Source organism: Capra hircus, chromosome 26 (assembly GCF_001704415.2).
Source record: "Capra hircus breed San Clemente chromosome 26, ASM170441v1, whole genome shotgun sequence".
NCBI classification, from domain to species: Eukaryota; Metazoa; Chordata; class Mammalia; order Artiodactyla; family Bovidae; genus Capra; species Capra hircus.
This window is the reverse complement of record NC_030833.1, coordinates 4630124-4652602: the sequence shown is the minus strand read 5'-3', so window position 1 is coordinate 4652602 and position 22479 is coordinate 4630124. Positions and strand designations below refer to the sequence as shown.

Genomic DNA, 22479 nt, shown 5'->3' with positions numbered 1-22479 from the left:
AAGAGCGCTGTTTTTAACCAGAAAACTGACCCTCTCTTTTTTTCTCTTTCTTTTTCAGACTATAGCCCTCGTTTTCCCTTGGTGAGTACAAAACTTTTCAAAGATTCTCTCTGGTGTGTAGTTAACTAGTGGAAAAAAAAAAAATGTGTTGGCTTTCATTGTTAGAGAAGCATTATCTTCTAGAGAAAGAAGGCCATGTGGTCAGCATGTTACATTTGAATTTTATGCCTTAAATGGCTTGAGCAGGCCCATATCACGGTTTTGGTTATATAATTTCTTTTCTTTTTTTTTTTTTTGGTTTTTCAAATCTGGCTCAGCTGCTCAGAGCCCTGAAATGCATTGTTGAGAACGCAGTGTCCACATGCTTTCCCTCACTGACTTGTCCTCAGTGAAAAGGGCCTCATCTTATCTCAGTGACACACATTTGGGGACTGTTGGGAGCACAGGGTACATAATTGCTTTGATGGTAATTGCTTCTTAAATTGATCTGCTGTGGGGAAAACTGCTGAAAAGGAGCTTTTCTGGATTGCACTTTTAGTAAAAAATAAAAAAAAATAAAAAACAGTGTTGGCATTCCATCAGCTTTTGCCTTTTGAGGTAATATGCTACAGCCTCTAGGTCCTGGTACTTAGGAAAAGAAATACCATCACTTTTTCTGTGTTCACTTCATCCACTCACTGCGGTCAGGTTTCCTAAAGAAACTGAGGGAAGACCATCTAAGAGCTTTTAAAGTGGCTGCAGCTTATGGGCAGGTGACATTTGCTCGGCCCTCCTGTGTGCGTGCCTTTCGCGAGTGAACCAGGATGGGGGCAGTTGCCTTTCTCAAATGTATCACCTTGTTTGAAAACCCTTGACTCTGTTCAGAATTGTTCTAAGGCCGATGGGTCAATTCTTTGCCCCCTTTTTTCAAGGCTGTGCCTTTCATCTGGGCATCCATCTTGTGGTCATTCCTGGTAAGATCAAGGACATTCTGGTCGTGTGGACTGTTTCTGCCTATCTCGAAACATGCTAAATATAGTCAATGATTTATCAAGACAAAGAAGAGGAAAACTTCCATTTCCTACTTACTCAACTCATTCTGTTTCCCATGTTCTTTTTCCTGTAATTATTGGATGTGGATGGTTCTGAGTGGCACGCTTTCCTCGGGCAAATGTCCATGGGGGGAATCAAAGAGAAGGGTCATTCCTGGAACGATATTAGTGGGATGGAGACTTAATTATAGGAAGTCTGCCATCCCTTCTTGTCTTAGGATCCCAAGTGAGAGGTACTGTTCATTCAAATGGGCTGGCAAGGATGTTAAACCTGCTGCCGGTAAAAAGCTGCAGGTCCCGACCGTGCTGGGATGAAATGCGGGAGGACGGGCTCCCAGACTCATCTCCTTCTGAAACTAGGTACGGATTGTGATGTATTAGACGTGGCCAACCTTTGCCTCCCTCTGCTTTTGGCTCAGCATCAGCCCCTCTATGCTAGTAGCCACAGACGCTCGCCCGAGCTGGTCGACCTGCTGCCGGGCCGGGCCTGGGTCAGCCTGGCTCTCAGTTGAGTGAACCCATGACTTGGGAGCCCCTAGCTCCCACCGTCTCAAACCAGTTGCAGATTTGGGAGTTCCTCCCCCGAAAGCTGCTGGGAGTCTGTGTAGGAGTCTGACTTCTGACCTCGGTCTCTGCCAGGGGCACTTGGCAGCCAAAGCTTCGGGCAGCATCTCCTCCCCCTGGTCCCAGCCTCCTTTTCAGCAGGAAGGTAGAGTTGTGCTCAGGGCACTGAGTCCTTAGACTAAGACTGCTTCTGATTTCTAGAATCTTCCTCTTCGGTGTGAGGGAAGTCTGTTGGAAGCGTGAACTTGCGTGCCTACCACAGCTACCTTATTGCTGCCTTTGTTTAGAATCATAGGTCTCTTAGCCTGTGGCAAATTCATTGCTGAACTATTGAGAGCTTCTCTTCCAGAGCTTCAGGGTTTCAGTTAATAGAAAGGAATTTATTTTTAATTCGTGAGGTTGGACACTTGCTTTGTTGAGTCATTTAGAGCTAAATAAATAGGTCACCTTGGTTGGAGGCCAAGGCCGCTTGAGGTTGGAGGCCGCTTGCCAACCTCATTCTTATCTGGAAGCAGTTCCCAGGATTCTTGTGACTTTAAGTGAAATGACCCCAAGAATAAGCGTTTAATAAAACTATTTTTGTTCCTGGTGGCTCAGAGGTAAAGAAACCAATAAATAAATCAAACTATTTAAAAAAATAATGAAGGCATGCAAAAGATAGTGATATATTTGCTGTACTATAATGGATATCGAAAATCATTTCCTTGTCTAGCAATAACATGATTTTTTCATTTAAAAAAAGACACCGGCTTAATATTTGACTTTTTTTTAAAAAAAAAAAAAGGTCAATTTTAAACTGGATTAAGGGGAGTCTTTCTAGTACAACCACCCATTCTCATATTTTCTTCTTTTTTCAATATTTAAAAATAGATTTGGGAAATAATAACTGTAGTTCATATCGATCAAAAATGGCCAAAGTTCCCTCAATTGGGGAATACTTGCAACTCTGAGGATCTCAGTTGCTCAGTGTTTTAAAAAAACGTAGTGGAATTTCAGAATTAAGAACATACAGAAGATACACAATCAACGTTTAAATATTTTCTCCAGCTCTTTGAGGTCTTGTAAAATACATTATTATACCAAACGGTGTCCACCAGTAAGTAAAACTAAACCATACTGTAGCTTGCTGATTTCACTGTGGTTCATGGAAATACCCCAGGAATAAAAGAAAACTTGGAGTGTTAATTATAAATAACGGTGAATTTAATTTTAAAACTCACTTAGAATATCCGTTCACTAGCCTTGTCCTCCGTAAGGCTCTGTGCTTCCAACTCTTATCGGTTTCAATACACACGACTGTCCTTTGCCAAGTCATTTTTTCTCCCTGGTTGTTGGTTTAAACAGCCACCATGGTAGAAAGGGAAGGAATGAAGAGTCTGAAGGTTTTCAAATCACCGGCAGGGGCTTGCTCTCCTGGGGCAGGGGGACCACCCCAAGCGTGCCTTCCGCCCATCTCGGGTTGCAGTTCTGCTGGCAGAATGGGGGCCGTGTGGCCTGTGCCGCTTTCCGAGTCTACAGGAAGACAAGCGAAACATCATGTGCAGGGCACAGGAGATTTGAAAACTTCCCAAGAGATCCAATTCCTATTTCCTTCATTTGCCATGTCCTGGGGGTTTTATTAACACGCGTGGACTGTCCTGTCCAGGCAAAATGTGTTTCTCCCAACAACGAAGCTGTTCCTTTCCCACAGAGTAGAAGCTGACAGCCAGTTGGAACAATGCCTTTGGATCTGATGGTGACAAACGCATTAATCCCTCGCTTATTTCCATTTCCATTTCCCACCCCCAGGAAAGTTTCAACATTCTTCCAAGAAGTGCCTCCTGAAAGCGCCTGCTAGGTATTCATTTGTCATATAGCAAAGGCAGGGATATTGAGCTGTCAGAGTTTCCGCTTAGGGAAAATAGGAACACAGACCTCCTATATAAATGCGCTTCTCATCTCTGAGCTTCCAGCAGACCCAGCTCAGAGCTGGAATTCGTCTAGAAATCCTTTCCAGCTGGCAGGAAGACATGGATTCTGTCGGGCCAGGATGGGTGCCCAGCATCGTCCCCGTGGGACACGAGGTAAAGGGAAGCCGAAGGGCAGCCTTATCCCCGGGGAATCATGCTGTGTTTTATATTTATGTGATATTTTGTATTTATGTGATATTTTATATTTATGTGATATTTTTCTGTAACATCTGATGGAAAAACCCAAGTGAAGTTTTTGGCCACTCTAATCATTCCTAAGGTATTTAAAAACTGGCTTAAAGAATATTATCAGGAAGCATCCATTAAATGAAACATTAGCAAGCCCTTGGGTTAACTCTGTGCCGCCCTGGGCAGGAAATCTGGAACCGATGCTTCAGGAAACCGTTTTAACGGCGCCCTGTTGGATTCTTGGCCACGGCCGGGCCAAGTGGTGCATGGGGATGGTCCAGAGAGCGGTCTGCTTGGGGGCTGGGAGGAAGTCACGTGAGGCTCAGTTTGTAGGAAAACAATCCCCAACCATCACTGGGGCCCTGGGCTGCCTGGATGACACATCAAACTCCTATCCGTTTTAAGTCAGACATTTTCTATTTTTATAGCCAAAACCACCCTTTTCATTTCCCTTAACAACTAGATTTGTGAAGTGGCATTTCAGTTACCAGCGGCATGCTGAGAAAGCGGGCCATGCCCGGGTGGTTGAGCAGCAAGCAGGTCTCCCGGGAGCTGGTGTGTGGGCTCACGAGGCTGGGCTGACCGTCTGGGGACAAGCTTGTCCTGTCCGTGTGGCAAACGTTGCGGGGACAGATGGCATAGTCAGCTGCAGATCTGTGCCCACTGCCTGGCGAGAGGCAGCGTTGACGCTGTGGGGAAGGAAGATAAGACATTTATAAAACCACTGGGGGTGTGACTTACAGAGAACGTTCTCAGACCCATTAAGCCACGGAGTCAGGAAGGAGACCTGGGGTCCCATGGAAGGACCATGAACGAGTCCCCACTGGACGCAGGGCCTCACCCGCAGCTACAGCCCCATCCTGGGCGGCAGGGGTGGCATGTGGCGGGGGGCGGCCTTGTGTGAACTGGGTCATGCAGGCACCATGAGAGTCTGTGCATTCTTTCCAAAATTGCCGATTGGAAGTGACTTTTTAAAAGACTGCTTCCTACGATGCAGAGTTTGCTATCAACTATTTAAAATGTTGGAAAAGGAAAGATCCCCGTGGAATTGCTGAACCAAAATGCGTCACGTAATAGATTCTCTGAGTAGCTTTTCTCCTTGTTTTGAACTGCAATGAACATAAACCAAAGCCAGAACTTGGATTTGTGTTATTTCCTGATGGGGGCCAATGGCATTCTAACAACATTTTAAAAATACATGTTGACGGTATTTAACTGATTTCAGATGACTCTCCCCATAGATCTGCTCTCAGAAATGGTGCTGATTTCGTGTTCAGGTGTTAGATATGTATACATATTTTTAAAGCTACCGTGTTGCTGTTGAGAAGTTAATTTTTTGTTAAACGTCGTGTTGGTGGAAATTATCGTTCCCTGAAACAGGACTTGATCTCTTTCCTGTTTTGCCAGATAATGTAAATGGCTTATCCTGAGAGCAGAGCGGCACTGACAGCTCACGTGCACGCGGGGCAGGGAACAGCTTGCAAAGCAAGCTCCTTGAGCCTCGCGACACCTGGAGTCAGGCTGGGGGTGCACTCTCCCTTCTGCAAGAAAGATGAGGGAGCACACTTGGGGGGCTGTGGAGAGGTGGGTGGGAGGGGGCTCACAGGTCCCTGTGTCCCCTGCATGGAGCCCAGGCTCCTTTCACACCTGGAAACCAATCAGCTCTCAACATCTTCTCCAAAGGTGAGAGGCAGACCTGTCGAAAATGGAAATCACGCTTTTATGGAAAATGTGACTTGACTGTTATGAAAGTAATAGAGTTCATTAGTAACTAGGAGCGTATCCCGTGGATTCTGCAAACAGTTTTCTGGTAGATAATTCTATTTGGGAACAGTTTTATGATCGCCTAAGTTGATCTTGGCCAGGGTTCCAAAATGTTTCCACATGTTATCTGCTGACTGAATCCAGTTTTCTAATCTCTTCCAACACTCTTGCCAGGCTTCCTTTCTCTGTGGCCAATAGCCTGTCCATTCACCCGCCCGGCGTTTATCAGGTGTCTCCTGCAGGCTCATGACTGTGCCAGACCTTGAAAAAACACAGTGGTAGATCCTCATTCTGATTTCAGGAAATACTGCCTGTAAGGTCTCTATTAGAGTCCTTTCTTTAGCAATTCTGAGTGTGTGTTCTGCGCAGTAGCCCAGACAAGGAGTGGACAGAAATAGAGTTTAGCTGGAGAAAGCTGAATGAATTAGATGTGTCCCTTCATGTCTGAGTCACACCTTCTTTGTCTAAAAAGTAGAGAGCCTGGTGAGGATTTTTTTAAAGGCCCTTTCATGACAGAAAGGTCTGTGCTCAGGGGTGGTTTCTCTCTGGATTTTGCATTAACAGCAGAAATGCCCCTCAGGTAACCATTGCTGTGTGTCCTCCGTATCCGGGGCCCATCACCTTCCATTCCAAGATGAAATTTGTCAGTGTTTTATAATCTTCCCTTTGGAAAGCAAGCGTCTATTTTGGTGCTTTCTTGCCCCTGCCCTCTTATTTGTATTAGCTCTCCCACTGTCCCCCAGAAGAAGTGGGAACCGATAAAAGAGCATTTGGCTCCCGGAAAACAATTTTGGAAAAGCAATCTTCTTTCTGTGATGTTGCTCACATACATACAGGAAAGAAAAGTTGGAAACTGTGGGTTTTGATTTCAAAACTTAAGCAGAAGCATGAGTTAATAAAACAAGGGTCCCTTTTCCACTGTTTTGCAGTCCATCCCAGCAAAGAGTTCTGGGGGCCTGAGATGGGGTCTCTTTCATGAGAAGTGATGGGCAAGGAGGGCGAGTTGCTCAGCCTCCTCGGATGCCATGGAAACGCCAGTGCCCCTCTGCTCCCCTCTTGTGATGGCTCTCCAAAGAAATAAATAAAACCAGGCTGGAACCGTGTGCTGCTGAGATGAAGTTGGAGATCTCAAGTGCACACAACGTGAGAAAGATAAGATTCAGAGGCGTCATGATTTCCAGAACCTGCTTTTGGCTTCCTTCCAACGTGAAGCCAACACCGACATTCTGTGGTGCTGTTTCCCGCCGTGGGTGGATTTATTTAATTTTTCATGAGTGATTCACTACCCGTGGCTGTGTGTTTTCCTCCTGTGCAGCTGAGGATTAAGTCATGTTTCCTTTTAAAAATTATTTTTGATAGAACCTGAGTAATGTGGTTTGGGGCGAGAGGACACAGGAGCATCACTGAGATGAGGTGCTCAGCCTCCGCGGCTCGTGTGAAATGGCAGTGATGTCACCTGCGACTGTGACGCTCTCCTCTGGAGGGGACAGCGCTGCTTTGTCAAACAGCCAAAAGCATCTCTCTCTGTCACAGTGCTTTTGTAAGCTGTGTAATTTTTTAAGCTTTTCTTTCCCATGTTGCAGCAAATCCACTCCTGCAGTGCCACGTGGTATGGCGCCCCTGGGCTCAGCCGGTAAAGAAGCCGCTTACAGTGCGAGAGACCTGGGTTCGAACCCTGGGTCAGGAAGATCCCCCGGAGAAGGGCATGGCAACCCACTCCAGTATTCTTGCCTGGAGAATCTCATGGACAGAGGAGCCTGGCAGGCTACGGTCCTTGAGGTCACAAAGAGTCAGACACGACTGAGCGACTTTCACTTCACTTCAGGTTTCCCTAACAGAAAGCCCAGTAAGAGTCAGTGTCCGTGTAGGTTCACACAGCCTCCCCAAGTGGCCTCTGTCTCCCAGCTGGGGTCTGGTGACCCCTGGTGTCCATTACCTTAAGTGACAGGAGCTCCAGGATCGACTTGAGGACAGAGCTGTTCTGTTCCCATCTCGGGCTCACCGCCAGACTGCTTCCACTCAGAGGCAGCTCAGCCTGGCTCCTTGAGATGAATGGGGAGTGAAGACCATCTGTCTTCACCTTGACGCACTCCTGCCAGGGCCAAGCAGAGAGCAAGGAGCCTCCAGGGAAGCAGTCCAGGCACCTGCCCTGCACCCAGGGCACCCGGCATCAATTTCCATGGCACTGCCTGAGAAGATGGGTGTGCACCGGGATGGCACATGCCGAGACCAGGAAGGTCCGGAGGCAGCAGGAGATGGTACCAACCAGAGAAGAGCAGCAAAGGGAGATGGGGTGCCATGGGAGGGCAGCTGGGCAGCCCTGTGAAGTGGGTCCGATCAAATAACACTACCTGCAAAGGAGCAGAGGAGGGGCCCACCTAGGGGGTCAGGAGGCTCCCTGTTTTCTCCCAACTGGCTGGGTGGCTTTAGTCAAGTGGCCCACCTCCTTAACCACCCACCTCTGCAAAGCTCCAGGATTCTGTCCGTCCGAGATGGGACTTTGGAAGCAATAGAATAGTTCTCTTGTTGTTGTTTAGTCGCTGAGTCATGCCTTTTGTGACCCCCATGGACTACAGCCTGCCAGGCTCCTCTGTCCATGGGATTTCCCAGGCAAGAATACTGGAGTCGGTTGCCATTTCCTTCTCCAGGGGATCTTCCCGACCCCGGGATCGAACCCACGGCTCCTGCATTGGCAGGCGGATTCTTTACCACTGAACCACCAGGGAATATCCTAGAAAAGTTCTAGTACAACATGAATAGCCAAAAAGTCATCTGTGTTCCTAGTGAGGATGCTGGAAAGTGCACGAGGCCGTTGCTTTTCTGTGGGGACGATCTGCTTCTAACCAGCATCCTAGGCCTAGGTTCAGGGCTTCCCCCGGCTGTTTCCCTGCACAGGAGACACATCTCCATCAGGGTGGCTGCTCCCAGGCCTGGTAAAGCTCAGGAAGAACCAGCTGCCCTGAGGGCCAAACTGCAGGCCTGGAGCGGGCACCTCCCTCTCTCTCCATAAGCAGATGCACCATCGTCAGACATCTAGGTGGCGCTCCAGACATCCCCGTTCCATGCTGGAAACCCAGATATCATGTCGGAAATCCAGAACCTCGCCAGGATATCAAGCACCACATCTGGGCATTTGAAAACAGATGGGAGTCTTCATTCTTCATCAGACTGTGGCTGTGGTTGAGCCCTTTCTGAAACTCAATTTGAAAGTGAACGTGTTAGTCACTTGGTCGTGTCTGACTCTTTGCGACCCCGTGGACTGTAGCCCACCAGGCTCCTCTGTCCATGGGGTTCTCCAAGCAAGAATACTGGAGTGGGTTGCCATGCTCTTCTCCAGGGGATCTTCCTGACCCAGGGATTGAACTCAATTCTCCTGCCTTGTGGGCAGATTCTTGACCATCTGAGCCACACTTTAAAGGTTAAAGAAATAATAATAACTTTTACTTCAGCTGGGTTGTAACTCACAAAAATGTGTCTGTTGTATATATCACAGTATCCCTGGGGAATTTGAAAAAAGAAAAAGTTGAAATTGCGCCGAATCACAGAACCCAGTGGGCCTGACCGAGGGTGAGCAGACAACTGAGACAATGATTCCCTGAAATTTCTCCACCAGATCCTGGGAAGGATGGAAAGCCATGTCAGCGGTGCCTCAGCAGTCCTGGCCGGTGCCTCCAAAAATCCACAGGAAAGGGTTTTTCTTTCAGGGGCAGGGTCTAAAGAGAATGAAATGCTAATCTTGAGGAATGAAAAACCAAGTTCAGAGAATGGTCTGATAGTATAGAGCTGCCTCTTCATCTAGAGAAAATGCAGACTTTTAAAAATGCCCGATTTCTACTTTTTCCCCGTGATTTATGTAACACAGGACACAAAACAGGAAGCTAACGCTTGACTGGGCCCTTGAAGAGGCGCAGAAAACAGTGGGTCTGCCCTAGGGCGGACCAGGCCATGTGGGGGCGTGCCGCCTTCTGGAGGACCCAGAATGTCCCAATCCGAATCTCCCGTGGCAGCCTGGCGGGCCTCTGTGCACCGTGGATGAACGCACAAATGAATGACTGTCTGAGGGAGACTGGGGAGACGACCAGGTAGCAGAAAGAAAACCGCGTTCTGCGTTCTCCGCAGTGCCTGGGGCGGCACTTAGCAATACCAGGGTCTGCTACACAAGATGCCCGATTGCTTATTCAAAAAGTAGGAAAAGAGCTTTTTCTTCTGTGGCCTCTCTGCAGACCTGCCAGAGTGGTTCATACCTCCCATTTAATGCCACGCTCCCTGGGGCAGGGCGATTCTTTCAGGGCGCAAAGACCCTCAGGGATGCCCAGCGCCTGCTCTGGAACTCAGCAGGAGGCGTGTGTGTATCGGGGGCCAGAAATGGACCTGCAGGATCCCGCCCAGGGAAGGCGGCAGGAGGTGTGAGTCGATACCCCCAAGCCCCCGGCACAGTGCAGAGCTGTCCCGTCTGACTTCTCTTTGTCAAACACAGATTCAGAGACAAAATTCTTTCAAATTTCAGGACAGGGCGTGCGGCGGTAAGCCCCAAGCCCTGAGCCCCTTCTGAGTGTCTCTTCTCAATCTCGGAAGCCAGCTCTGGTGTGAGCAGTGATGGTCAGGGCACTGGAGTGTTCCCCCGGGATGTTTTGCAATAAAGGACTTTTTTTTTTCCTTCTGGGAACATGATATACTTCCAGCTGCTGCCGCTAAGTTATTTCAGTCGTGTCCGACTCTGTGCGACCCCATAGACGGCAGCCCACCAGGCTCCCCCGTCCCTGGGATTCTCCAAGCAAGAAAACTGGAGTGGGTTGCCATTTCCTTCTCCAGTGCATGAAAGTGAAAAGTGAAAGTGAAGTCGCTCAGTCGTGTCCGACTCTCAGCAACCCCATGGACTGCAGCCTACCAGGCTCCTCCGCCCATGGGATTCTCCAGGCAAGAGTACTGGAGTGGGGTGCCATTGCCTTCTCCGATACTTCCAGCTAGATCTTTATAATTCTCCCGCTTTCGTCATTAGTTTCTGGGACGGTCTCCCCATCACCCCTAGGGCTGCCAGTCCTCCCTATGAGGCTTCCCGTCCTCGGGGACTTTCTGCTACTCACTACTATTTGGAAAGGCCGTATTCATCCACTCCCTCCCCTTCTAGCATGGAGGCCTTCTAGCAGGGACCCTGTCTCTCTGGGCCAGCACACAAATGCTGGTGTCTGAGTGAGTGTGATTTAATACTCCCTATGCTGCTTTGCCTCCTTTTTGGAGCAAGAGACATATAAATAAATGATTGAAGGCAACTCATGTGGCTCAGTGATAAAGAACCCGCCTGCGAATGCAGGAGACACAGGAGATGTGGGTTCGATCCCTGGGTCAGGAAGACCCCCTGGAGGAGGAAATGGCAACCCACTCCAGTACTCTTGCCTGGAAAATTTCACGGATAGAGGAGCCTGATGGGCTACAGTCCATGGGGTCGCAAAGAATCGGACACCACTGAGCACACGCACAACACCCCCAAGCGTCCCAGTAAAGTTCTGTCACACATGAGGCCGAGCTGGCTTTGATTTTGTGGCTGTGCGGCAGATGTCAGGTGGGCCTGCTGGTATTTCTGGCCCCATTCTCCCTGAACTCAGGAGAGAGCTGTGTTTGGGTCTGCCATGGTCCCCAAATCGGGCCAGAACTACACATTTCAGCCCCATTTGGGTTTTTAATGGCACTTTTCTTCCCAGTCCTCCCATTCATTTCATGTGGATTCCTAAGAATGAAGGAGTAGGCTGTCCAGTCAAAGCCCCCTACAAGCCTTGAAGTTCCCTGCCTTGAAAGGGGTGCGTTTTAGGTCAGTCAATTAAAGGTCTATAGTCGTAGATGAAGGGGCTTCCCCAGTGGCTCAAGCGGTAAAGAATCTGCTTGACAATACAGGAGACTCAGGAGATGAGGGTTCGATTCCTGGGCCGGGGAAGATCCCCTGGAGGAGGTCATGGCAACCCACTCCTGTAGTGTTGCCTTGGACAGAGGAGCCTGGTGGGCTACAGGTCATGGGGTCTCAAAAGAGTTGGATATGACCGAGCAACTGAGCATGCACGCCAAGATGAGGCCCTGTTATCAACCATGGGTTTACCCACTGAGAAGAGTGATCAGGGTTCAAGTCCCCCCAGGAGCTGGGTCCCTCGGGCACCATGCAGGATGGAGAGTGGGGAGAGATGGCCAGACCAGCTCTCAGGGTAGCGCCAGGGCCCAGGAAGAGAGGCAGGCAGGGCTGGGCACCTGAACGCCAAGAGCTCTCAGTGCCCAGGAGCCCTGATTATGACCTTCCTGCACCAAGTGCTGGTATCCCTGCCTCACCCTCCCAGTCCCGGGGGAATGGAATGGGTGATTGGGTGACTGAAGAAAACGCAAGGAAATGAGATGACGAAGACCTGAATGTGCAAAATAAATCATACCAGCCCAAACTGACCCTGCAGCGTGGTGGAGGATAGGATCTCAGAATTAACATGGGGTGTTGTGTTATCCCTCAGTTTGGTCCAAACCCCTTGAATTTCAAGCAGGTGAGCCAGTTTCAAGCTGTTGGCATTTTTGCAGCCTATTCTCGTGGAAGGAGCTCCATTTGGTAGCTGGGTCTCACCACTACACTGTTATTTTCACAAGCGAGAGAGCAGCATAGCCTCATGACTCACAGCCCTGGTGAGCCCTGCCGCTCGGACGTCTGACCCGGCTCTGTCACATCCTGGAAGCTCCGGCTGCAGAAGCCGCCTCCTCGCTGGCTGAGTTTCAGACACGTTGAGTAAAAGGCCAAGCACGTCGTCTCTGCTAGGAGGTGGATGGAGCAGACCCCAGAAAAAGAAAACCAGCGAGCCTGGCTGTAGCCGGGGCGTCGGTCTGTCTCATGAATGGACTCGGTGCCTCTCACAATCTCCTTATGCTCAGAACTTCAGAGCACCTTCAGCCAGGAGCCATGCTTGGCGTTCTCCTCCCTGAGAAGAAAGGCTTCAGGTCTGTGTGGCTGGAGGCTGAACACCGGGGCCATGCTGACTCCCGGGGAGGGGGTCGGTGTCACTCTGCTCTGATGGGAGACGGCAGGCAGCACGGGATTGGCCCTGAGGTCAGGTTCATTCTTCCTGGTGTGTCAAGTCTGTGGCTGAAAACAAGTCCTCTTAGAATGCATCCTCAGTTGCTTGATAGAAGACGCACGCCTTTTCCGGACTTCCCTGGTGGTCCCGTGGTTAGGACTCTGAGCTTCCACTGCGAGGGAAACAGGTTTGAGCCCCACTTGGGGAACTAAGATCCCAAATGCTGCATGGTACAGTAAAAAAAAGAAAGAAGGAAAGAAAAACAAGGAAAAATAAAAGACTGCAAACAAATCCCATTTCAAGACACAGAAATTTAAGGCTGGTAGGTGGCTTTGCTTGGTGGGCATATCCCTTAGCTCTCAGAGATCGTCTCTACTGGATGGAGCCGTTGTTTTGCCTTCTGAAGCAGAGAAGGTTAATCCATGTTGTTCCCCTCCTCCAGGAAGAGAGGGTGGAGACCAGCATTTTGCTGGAATGTGACTGTCACATCCAAGAGGCCAGGTTCAGCCCCCAGCTCCGCCCTCAAAGGACTGCCCAACAGCTAGTGAGTCCCAAGCTTCGTGGGGCCTCCATGCAAGGCCCTTGGATCTCAGAGGCTCCTAAATTCTCGGGGCCTATGGATCCAGAGTAGCACCACAGAATTACCAGCTGGTGCTTTGCTGATGGCCCAGAGCCGACAGGCGGGGTTTGGAACTGGATGGTACCCAAGGCTTCTGTGGTTTCAGAAATAGCTCCATGCAATAGATTGTTACAAACACCTACGTGGAAAGGCTGTTTTCCAGTGATGCTGCAGTGTTTGATTAATGCTTCTGGATGGCATCACAGAATGACTAGAGCAAGCCCTCCTGGCGTTGTGGTGAATTTGCTGAGCGTCAGAGGAAAATTGTCAGGTCAGGAACCTGATCATTCTTAACGTGGCTCATTTGGCATTCTGTCCGTGTGGACACTCAGGCTACACTTGCACATGCACTGGAAAAAAAAATCCTGGGCCGCCTTGAATGAAATGGTTTTGACCTCTATTTTCTAAATGTGCGTTAGAGTGAAATCGGGAGCTTTCTCTGAGAGTTCCGCAAGCCACCAGCCTTGGTGTCAGAGAGTCGGGTTTCTCAGAAAATTCACATCAGGGACATGTTGCCAGGCATGGCACACTTCACCTCTTGTTTCAAGATGATGGAAAGTGGTGGTTTAGTTGCTCAGTAATGTCCGATTCTTGCGGACCCCATGGACAATAGCCTGCCCGGGCTCCTCTGTCCATGGGATTCTCTAGGCAAAAATACTGTCGTGGGTTGTCGTTTCCTTCTCCAGGGGATCTTCCTGACCCAGGGATCGAACCTGAGTCTCCTGTATTGCAGGCAGATTCTTTACCGACTGAGCTACAAGGGAAGCCTCAAAAAGCCGTGTTATTCCTAGGATGGATGTGGAGCAGCGAGCAAATGACGTCTAATTGTCTGGAAGGGAGAGCGTGCCTCCAAGAAGGACCCGCACTGTCGGACGCTTCCATCGCTCTGAAACGGACACCTTCACTGAAGACACTCATGCGTGTGATACTAGAGAAGGCAGGATGTCTCCAGCCTGCTCTGCTAAAATCATTGCTTCCACAGTAGAAAATAAACCCCGAGGAGAGGACTGGGGATGGGGGGCTGCATGTCACATATCAGGGGGCCGTGTGGAGAGAGACAGCGGTGTTCCCGTTTCTGATGCTAACTTCAGACAAAGTCTATTCAAATCTCTCAGGATTCTAACCATACAAACTACCTTAAAGGATTTTTTTTTTTTTCCAGAAGATCAGCCCTGGAGGCTTCCCCAGGGTTTTGTTTTGTATTGAATTTTACAATTTTATCTGTGAACTTTATTTTTGAAAGGTGAAAGTGTTAGTCGCCCAGTCCCGTCTGACTCTTTGCAATCCTGTGGACTGCAGTCCACCAGGCTCTTCCATCCATGGAATTCAACCGGCAAGAATACAGGAGTGGATAGCCACTCCTTTCTCCAGGGGATATTCCTGACCCAGGGATCAGACCTGGGTCTCCTGCATTGCAGGCAGATTCTTTACCATCTGAGCCACCAGAGAAGTGTTTTTATTGGAGTATAATTCTATGAAGACCTACAAGACCTTTTAGCACTAACACCCAAAAAAGATGTCCTTTACATTATGGGGGAATGGAATGCAAAAGTAGGAAGTCAAGAAACACCTGGAGTAACAGGCAAATTTGGCCTTGGAGTACAGAATGAAGCAGGGCAAAGGCTAATAGAGTTTTGCCAAGAGAACGCACTCGTCATAGAAAATACCCTCTTCCAACAACACAAGAGAAGACTCTACACATGGACCAAAATCAGATTGGTTATATTCTTTGTAGCCAAATATGGAGAAGCTATATACAGTCAGCAAAAACAAGACCGGGAGCTGACTGTGGCTCAGATCATGAGCTCCCTATTGCCAAATTCAGACTTAAATTGAAGAAAGTGGGGAAAACCACTAGACCATTCAGGTATGACCTAAATCAAATCCCTTATGATTATACAGTGGAAGCAGGAAATAGATTTAAGGGACCAGATCTGATAGACAGATTGCCTGATGAACTATGGATGGAGGTTTGTGACATTGTACAGGAGACAGGGATCAAGACCATCCCCATGGAAAAGAAATGCAAAAAAGCAAAATGGCTGTCTGGGGAGGCCTTACAAATAGCTGTGAAAAGAAGAGAAGTGAAAAGCAAAGGAGAAAAGGAAAGATATAAGCATCTGAATGCAGAGTTCCAAAGAATAGCAAGAAGAGATAAGAAAGCCTTCCTCAGTGATCAATGCAAGGAAATAGAGGAAAAGAACAGAATGGGAAAGACTAGAGATCTCTTCAAGAAAATCAGAGATTCCAAGGGAACATTTCATGCAAAGATGGGCTCGATAAAGGACAGAAATGGTATGGACCTAACAGAAGCAGAAGATATTAAGAACAGGTGGCAAGAATACACAGAAGAACTGTACAAAAAAGATCTTCATGACCCAGAAAATCATGATGGTGTGATCATTCACCTAAAGCCAGACATCCTGGAATGTGAAATCAAGTGGGCCTTAGAAATCATCAATATGAACAAAGCTAGTGGAGGCGATGGAATTCCAGTTGAGCTATTTCAAATCCTCAAAGATGATGCTGTGAAAGTGCTGCACTCAATATGCCAGCAAATTTGGAAAACTCAGCAGTGGCCACAGGACTGGAAAAGGTCAGTTTTCATTCCAATCCCAAAGAAAGGCAATGCCAAAGAATGCTCAAACTACCGCACAGTTGCACTCATCTCACACGCTAGGAAAGTAATGCTCAAAATTCTCCAAGCCAGGCTTCAGCAGTACATGAACTGAGAACTTCCAGATGTTCAAGCTGCTTTTAGAAAAAGCAAAGGAACCAGAGATCAAATTGCCAACATCCGCTGGATCATCAAAAAAGCAAGAGAGTTCCAAAAAGACATCTATTTCTGCTTTATTGACTATGCTAAAGCCTTTGACTGTGTGGATCACAAGAAACTGTGGAGAATTCTGAAAGAGATGGGAATACCAGACCACTTGACCTGCCTCTTGAGAAACCTATATGCAGGTCAGGAAGCAAAAGTTAGAACTGGACATGGAACAAGACTGGTTCTAAATAGGAAAAGGAGTACGTCAAGACTGTATATTGTCACCCTGCTTATTTAACTTATATGCAGAGTACATCATGAGAAACGCTGGGCTGGAAGAAGCACAAGCTGGAATCAAGATTGCCAGGAGAAATATCAATAACCTCAGATATGCAGTTGACACCACCCTTATGGCAGAAAGTGAAGAGGAACTAAAAGCCTCTTGATGAAAGTGAAAGAGGAGAGTAAAAAAGTTGGCTTAAAGCTCAACATTCAGAAAATTAAGATCATGGCATCTGGTCCCATCACTTCATGGGAAATAGATGGGGAAACAGTGGAAACAGTGTCAGATTTTATTTTGGGGGGGCTCCAAAATCACTGCAGATGGTGATTGCAGCCATGAAATTAAAAGACGCTTACCCCTTAGAAGGAAAGTTATGACCAACTTAGATAGCATATTAAAAAGCAGAGATATTACTTTGCCAACAAAGGTCTGTCTAGTCAAGGCTATGGTTTTTCCAGTGGTCATGTATGGATGTGAGAGTAGGACTGTGAAGAAAGCTGAGCACCGAAGAATTGATGCTTTTGAACTGTGGTGCTGAAGAAGACTCTTGAGAGTCCCTTGGACTGCAAGGAGATCCAACCAGTCCATCCTAAAGGAGATCAGTCCTGGGTGTTCTTTGGAAGGACTGATGCTGAGGCTGAAACTCCAATACTTTGGCCACCTCATGCAAAGAGTTGACTCATTGGAAAAGACCCTGATACTGGGAGGGATTGGGGGCAGGAGGAGAAGGGGACGACAGAGGATGAGATAGCTGAATGGCATCACTGACTCGATGGACATGAGTCTGAGTGAACTCCAGGAGTTGGTGATGGACAGGGAGGCCTGGCGTGCTACGATTCATGGGGTTGCAGAGTCGGACATGACTGAGCGACTGAACTGAACTGAACTGAATTGCTTTACAATGTTGTGATAGTTTCTGCCATACGACAAGATGAATCAGCTATTTGTAAACATGTATCACCTCCCTCTTGCTTGTGCCTGCCCCCGTAAAAGGGGAAATCGACAGTAGCAGCGTAACACTGGGGTCTGCAATACCCTGCTTATACCAGTGGAAGCTCATCCACACAAAATCAATGAGGAAACACAGGCCTTAAATGACACATTACACCAGATAGACTTGACTGACATTTGTTGGACATTCCATCCGAAAGCAGCAGGATACACTTTCTTCTCAAGTCATTCCCCGGGTTTTCTAACTGAGCTGCCTCAGTCCGGAAGCCAGATGGATGGATCCTCACCCATCCAGCGCACTTCCCAGCACTCAGCGGCTGCCCTCCGCCTCATTTCCTGTCGGAGCTGAGTTCAGGAAGACTCTTCTTTCCCCGAAAAGAGGAGGCAGAGAGGGGCAGGGATGGCTCTGACCACACACACTCGGGCCATGAACTCACGCAACCCCAGCTGACGCATCCTGGCTGTTGGCACGTGCGCTCAGACATTGCTCAGTCGTGTGTGACCCTGTGGACTGCAGCCTCCAGGCTCCTCTGTCCATGGGATTCTCTAGGCAAGAACACTGGAGTGGGTTGCCGTTTCCTCCTCCAGGGGATCTTCCAAGCCAGAGACTGAACTCACATCTCCCGTGTTTCCTGCGTTGGCAGGCGGCTTCTTTACCACTGAGCCACCTGGGTAGCCCTCCTGGCTGCTGGGAGTCCCTGTAAATGTTGAAATCCTCATTTTTTTTCCCCCTTTCCTTTTTTGTTTTGGACCTAGTTCACAGTGAAAAGGCGCGCAAAGCAGGAAAAAAGTGCTAAGGATCCCAAAATAAACAACGTGTCCCTTTCTTCCATGGTCTGTCTCAGCTTGCTATGGGGTTATTTACTATTTTTTATTAATTTTTTATAGTTGATTTACAGTGTACTAATTTTTGCCATACAGTTTCAGTCATACATACATATGTATACATGCATGTATATATATATATATATATACAGACACAGACATTCTTTTATAATATTCTTCCCCATTATGGTTTGCCATAGGATATGGATATTGAATACAGTTCCCTGTGCTACACAGTAGGACCTTGTTGTTTATCCTTTTTACGGATAATAGCTTACATCTGCTAACCCCAACCTCCCACGCCCCCTCGTTGCTCAGTAAAGTGGGCGTTGTGAGAAGTGTATCTATTCTTTGTCAAAGCCTGGTTTCTGAGGCCCCCACCGCATTCCTTCCTATGTGGAGAGAGTTTTCTTTCTGTTCCCAACACAACAAGGCTTCTCAGCTTCAAGCCTGGCCAATATTAGTGTCGTGGCAAAAAAAAAAAAAAAAAAAATTGAAAAAGGCAAAACAAAGCAAATACCAAACAAGCAAATCTAGCGGCGGAAGAAAAAAAGACCAGGGTACACAGGTAACCTGAGTTCAGCTCAGATTAACTTAATGAATTGGGGCCAGGCTTAGATTTGGCATTTTCCTGGAAGCTGGGCTTTAGTAAATCACCGGCCTTTTCTAAGACGTGGCCTCTGAAACCTAATCCAGGTGATTTGATGTCGCCCCTTTCGATTAACGCTGTCTTGTCAGGAGTCCAAGCTGGCGCTCAAGACCATTCACAGCAGGAGAACAGTCCCACTGTTCACAGTACTGCTTGCCCTGAATCCAGACCCATCCTGTGTCTGCTCAGAAAGAAGCCTGGGGAGTCTGTGTGCTCCAGAGGAAGGCTGCCACCTGCCATGTTCCTGGCGACCCCCCACCCCTCTGCTCTGCTGGGGGCTGTCCTGGAGGGTGGGGAGACACCCTCCCACAACCTGGATTCAGGGCCAGAGCTGCCGGGAACCAGCATCCTGAGTTCAAAGTGAGTTCCCAGCTTGAAGTTCAGCCTTTTGGAAATCAGGGCTTACAGATGAGCAAGTCCCACCAGTAATATTCACCTTTCTTTAAAAATCTATGTTATTTTATTCATTTATTTTGCCTGTGCGGTCTTTGTTGCTGCGCAGGCTTCTGTCTAGTTGCAGGGAGTGGAAGCTCCTCTCCAGTTGCAACGGACGGGCTTCTCTTGGTGCAGAGCATGGGCTTTGGGCACATGTGCTCAGCAGTTGTGACTCCCCAACTCTAGACCACAGACTCAATAGTTGTGGCTCACGGGCTTAGTTGCTTCTAGGCATGTGGAATCTTCCCAGACCAGGGATTCAACCTGTGTCTCCTGCATTGGCAGGTGGATTCTTTACCACTGTGCCACCAGGGAAGCTCATATTCACCTTTCTTATTTAAGCCAAACTTCACAGGTTAGAGACCTCAGGAATTCATAAATAAGTACATGAATATGTATTTGTGTGTGAACGTGTGTGTCTACTGTGTGCGTGCTAAGTCGCTTCAGTCGTGTGCGACTCTTTGTGACCCTATGGACTGTAGCCCTATGGACTGTAGCCCACCAGGCTCCTCTGTCTATGGGATTCTCCAGGCAAGAATACTGGAGCAGGTTGCCATTTCCTTCTCCAGGGGATCTCCCTGATCCAGGGACTGAACCTTCATCTCCTTCACCTTCTGCACCGGAGATCTCCAATCTCCTAGGCAGATTCTTTCCACTAGCACCGCCTGGGCGGAGAAGGCGATGGCACCGCACTCCAGTACTCTTGCCTGGAAAATCCCATGGACGGAGGAGCCTGGAAGGCTGCAGTCCATGGGGTGGCTGAGGGTCGGACACGACTGAGTGACTTCACTTTCTTTTCACTTTCATGCACTGGAGAAGGAAATGGCAACCCACTCCAGTGTTCTTGCCTGGAGAATCCCAGGGACGGGGGAGCCTGGTGGGCTGCCGTCTATGGGCTTGCACAGAGTCGGACACGACTGAAGTGACTTAGCAGCAGCAGCAGCTGCACCACCTGGGAAGTCCCACGTGTCCACTAGTTACAAATAAAAGGAAGAGAGCAGACGTACAAATAGGAGTATGAAGTTGCTGCTTTAAAAGAGAATATGACGGAGGCTCAGTTAGCATGAGCTCCCCAAAATAAAAATGGACAGTTCCTTGTTTCCAGTTGTGTTGCTTTTCCTTTTATTTTTCCCCCCCTGGCATTCAATAAACGTTTGTTGTATTACAAAGCAAATAGATTCAGGCAACTTATTGCTCCCCATTTTTTTAATTGAAGTAAAGTTTATTTACAATGTTGTGTTTGTTTCAGGCATACAGAAAGGTGATTAAGATGTATATATATATATATATATGTATATACATATTTTTCAGATTTTTCCATAATAGGTTATTACAAGATATTGAACACAACCCCCTGTGCAATATAGTGGGGCCTTGTTGTTTATTTTGTATGAACTAGTATATATCTGTTCATCCCAAACTCCTTACTTTGGGGTTTCGAAAAACATTTCTCAAGTCACTGGACATAGTAAGAAACCTCTCCTTAAATTATCAAAGGAAAAAAACTAAGGCATTTTTGGACGCTTCCTCTCCTTGTTTGAAATCTTGTTGCCGACCTGGGTGTGGGCACGCAGGGACCTCTCAGCTGTCCCCGTTCGTCATCACGTGAGACGAGCATTTGTCTAAGTTTTGCAGTCAGGTGTTTGTTTTCCAAAAAGCCTGGGAGAGGTGAGACAAATGGTTCGACTTAAGTGTGTGGTGTGACTGCATCGGGAAGCAGCGAAACCACGGCAGCAACACTGCAGCATCACATCACCATGGCAACCGGTGGAACTAATGGCCCCCTTCGGGAATAAAAGAGATCTCAAATCCTGTTGCAGGCAAGTAGAATTTGTTGTCTGCAGTAGAGATGGTTTCTGATGATTGTTTCAGACATTCCTTATCAACAGAAAATGAACGAGAAGTGGTGTTTTCAGAAAATGAATGGATTTACAGACAAGTAACGTGATCATCTAAGATGCCTGGGAAGGCAGGGTGATGCTGTGACTAGCTGATGAGGAGTGCCAAGGGCATTCGGTGCACACTGTTCTTCTGGGAGCTGCTGGAAGCCTGGTCAGTGGTCCTGACGCACAGGACAGGACTGTTGTCAACCTGTGCTGCCGTCTTACCTGGCCTTTCCACCTCTGGATTTTTGCTTTATTGGAGGCAGAAATAACTGGGGTTCAATGAAAGAGTAAATAACTACCTACCACAGTCCTTGACACACAGGAAGTACTCAGTGAACAGAACTTCAGATCAAATTCTCAGGACAAGGAAGTCAGTGCTTGGGGCTGGTGGTAGGAAGTGTAACAGTATTGACCACAGTGATGATGGAGCAAGACATTGTAGCGAACCATTCTCTAGACACTGTGTGCTGCTTTGGCGCCGTGTTGTGTCCAGGTTCCTTCTGAAAGGTGTGTAACTGGTTGGACCTGTCTGCACAGCTTCGTGCCTCCTGCCTCTAATAAACCCGTCCATGGGGAAGGCAGTTCCTTTATGAAGGGGCCACATTTCCGGGCATACAGCTCAACCCATAGAATGTGAAAGAAAGAAGCTCTGTTTAGAAAAAAAAAAAAAAAAAAAAACTTCCACTTTAATGCAAAAGAAAAACTTGGTCAGAACAGGCAGCTGCTTCGGGAGCTTCAGATTTTCAGATAACAGACTGGAGAGTAAAAACTGGGGGTCCATTTCCCCTTTTCTTTTGGGAAGTGCTGTAGAGAGAAAGCAGATCTTTTTGTTTTAAGTCCTCTCTTCAAAGCAGCATCGTGCCTGAAATAGAATTTCCTCCAAGGTGAGTGGGAAACTCTAGAATAAAAGATTTCCACCTTGGAAGCCTGTCTGGGGAAAGGCACGCAACACACATGTGCTATAGTTTTCCTTCAGGTTCCCTTCGCTTTCTGTTGAATTTCAGTTTTGTTTCCCTTTGAAGGAACTCAGGGGGGAAGAGAACGCTGGTGGCAACTTTTATTTGGAAAGGAAATCTGAAGCGTGGGGGACTCAGATGGGTCTTGCCGTGCCCTTTCTTGCTCTCTGAGGGCTGTGAACCCTGCTGCTTCTGGACGCCCGCTGCCTTCTCTGCTTCTGCCCTTCCAAGCACAGTGAACCGGCGGGCTTTGATGACCCAGCTGGGACCGCTGACTGCAGCAGCCAGCAATCAAGATGCCTTTCTTTCGGCCGGACTGTTTCTCCACCACCTTTCTTCCTGATTTATTTTAAACTTACCAAAAAAAGAAAAAGAAACGACACCAGTGCAAATTATAATTTTATTTGTGAGTGTTGATTTCCACTAGAGATGAGCAATCTCTCCTGACACTTTTTTCCCCCTGCTGGATTTCGGGCTCTGATTTCTGATGACATAGTCTGGGCACTGGCAGCTGCTAGCTTCACAGAACTGCAGAGGAAATACCCACGTAAATTATGTATTGCCTTTCACATCAGTA

The 22479-nt window shown here is 47.9% G+C and overlaps 1 protein-coding gene across 2 annotated transcripts in view; it reads left to right on the top strand.

Moving 5' to 3' along the window:
- PTPRE (protein tyrosine phosphatase, receptor type E) overlaps positions 1-22479 on the top strand; it is a 179558-nt gene that overhangs the window by 72140 nt on the left and 84939 nt on the right. For both annotated transcript variants that reach the window (XM_018041550.1, XM_018041551.1), the window contains exon 2: positions 59-81. The gene's annotated coding sequence lies outside the window, so the exon portion shown is untranslated. The remainder of the gene's footprint in view (positions 1-58; positions 82-22479) is intronic.